Genomic DNA, 2,500 nt, shown 5'->3' on the forward strand with positions numbered 1-2,500 from the left:
TTTCTGACTTTTTGAAAATTTCACAATTTTGTGAAAACTTCCACAAAATGAGGTTCTAGTATGTTAGAGGGCATCCCAGGAGGGCTCCAAAAGTGTGGGTAAAATATATATCCCACAGGGGGAAAATTGAAAAAAAGTTGAAAAAAAAAATTTTTGGGGACTTAGAAAATTTTTCAACTTTTGTCAGACTTCCAGACAGGGGAGCGTGTCAGTGCGCGCATCCGATTTCAGTTCCAGAGCGATTCGCGCGATGAGTCCTTGATACTTAGTCGTTTTTGCAAAATTTCTGACTTTTTGGAAAATTTCACAATTTTGTGAAAACTTCCACAAAATGAGGTTCTAGTATGTTAGAGGGCATCCCAGGAGGGCTCCAAAAGTGTGGGTAAAATATATATCCCACAGGGGGAAAATTGAAAAAAAGTTGAAAAAAAAAATTTTTGGGGACTTAGAAAATTTTCACACATGTGTCAGACTTCCAGAGAGGGGAGCATGTCAGTGCGCGCATCCGATTTCAGTTCCAGAGCGATTCGCGCGATGAGTCCTTGATACTTAGTCGTTTTTGCAAAATTTCTGACTTTTTGGAAAATTTCACAATTTTGTGAAAACTTCCACAAAATGAGGTTCTAGTATGTTAGAGGGCATCCCAGGAGGGCTCCAAAAGTGTGGGTAAAATATATATCCCACAGGGGGAAAATTGAAAAAAAGTTGAAAAAAAAAATTTTTGGGGACTTAGAAAATTTTTCAACTTGTGTCAGACTTCCAGAGAGGGGAGCATGTCAGTGCGCGCATCCGATTTCAGTTCCAGAGCGATTCGCGCGATGAGTCCTTGATACTTAGTCGTTTTCAGAAGTCACAATTTTGACTTCCAGGACCCGCAAAACGTTTGTAAATTGAGCCCGCTCCCCAGTTCCAAGCGTTTTGAGGTGTCCCCGGTTGCAGTAATGCAGCCTGCCCACTAGATGTCGCAAAAGAGACAAAAAGTGAAAAAGAACCAGAATGAGGAAATTCCAGGGAGCCGAATCCGCCTGACAGTTCCAGGCGATCGGGCACTTTTTTGCATGCGTCCCTAAAGTGGGTATAGGGTGACACTCCATGCAAAGACCCAGTTTTGCACACCACCGGCAGAATATATGAGAGAGAGGTACCTCTCAGCCCCGACACATTTCGACTCATTTAAGCTGGTTTTCACCTCCGTAGGCCTGGGTATGCGTTTTGGCTATGAGTCCCTGTTCGGCTGGAGGTCTGCACCTTGGCTGAACCCAGGCTTCCGCAGCTGCGTGGGGGGACTTTTGCCGGTCGCCTATCCCAAGTCAGAGAGGTGTTCCTGGGTTGAAGTGAGCCTGGCCAGACCCCCCCGCGGGCCCTGGTTCTCCACATGGGGGCGCCGTCAAGGCTAAAATCTGGATTTTTAGGCCGAGGAGAGGCTCCATGAGGGCGGATGCTTTTGTGGCTTCGACCCCAGTGCTGTTCCACATCCAGTACCCCCCCGCAAGGGCGCCTGTACCCGAGTCGCGCTTCCAGGACTCGTGGGCACGTATCTCCCGACGACAGGGGTTTGCAGCCTCCGTACTTGGGCAAGTCCCTACATGCACCCCTGCTCTTCCTCCGATCGATCTGGCGCAGCGCTCCCGGGTGGGGAGGTGGCGCCGCTCGCTCGGCCCGGGCTTTGGAGCCCGCGCTGGCTTAAGGTGAGCGGTCCCCTTCCTCCTCTACCCCCGGGCTTCCGACACCTATCTTTGGGCGCGCATGCCGGCCTCGCCTCCCGTCTGCGGAGGTGGCCGAGCCGTGGGGAGTTTGACCCGAACCGAGCGAAGGCAGTGGTCCGACGACCCGTACGGGCGAACGGCGGGGCGCCCACCCAGCCAGGCGTGGGGGCCCGTCGTCCGAATCGCTCCCTGTGCGGGGAAGCACAGCGATCTTCTCCGAGGGCGGCCCTTTTCTTCCAGATGCGTACCCGGCCAGCGGAGGCTCGCGCTGCCCCTCGTGTCCGAAAGGGCGGCCTCCGCGGCGGTGGCGACAGCGGCGGCGGTGGGTGGCCTCTCCGCGCCACTGCCGAGCTTCGCGATTTCCAGTCTTTTCCCGAGCCCCTACGTCAGTGGGGAGGACGACAGAGGTGTGGAGGCAGGCGAAGGGGGTTCTCACCGTGCGGTGTGCCCCAGCCCGACCGTCGCCTTCCCCCTCGACCCTCGTCCTCCCAGGCGGCTCGGCCAGGGAGCAGGAGAGAGAGCGAGAGAGGGAGAGCGGAAACCCCAGAGCCAAGGGGTTAGATGGAGAACGGGAGAAGGAACGAGGGCCAAGAGGTAGGGAGTACGGTGAAAGGCCGACCTGGGATCCCCCTGCGCTCCCGCCCTGGGCGGGGAGCAGCCCTGGGAAGAAAAGCCGCTCGGGCATCCCTTTGAGGTTACGGGCGCGAGCGGGAAGAGGGACTACGCTGGAGGGCGACGCCGACACGGCCAGGCCGACGACCACCCACGCGACCTCAGCGTCGCCGGGTTAGTGC

This window comes from Phyllobates terribilis, unplaced genomic scaffold (genome assembly GCF_046119375.1).
Source record: "Phyllobates terribilis strain yellow unplaced genomic scaffold, ASM4611937v1 Scaffold_7258__1_contigs__length_38872, whole genome shotgun sequence".
Classification (NCBI taxonomy): Eukaryota; Metazoa; Chordata; class Amphibia; order Anura; family Dendrobatidae; genus Phyllobates; species Phyllobates terribilis.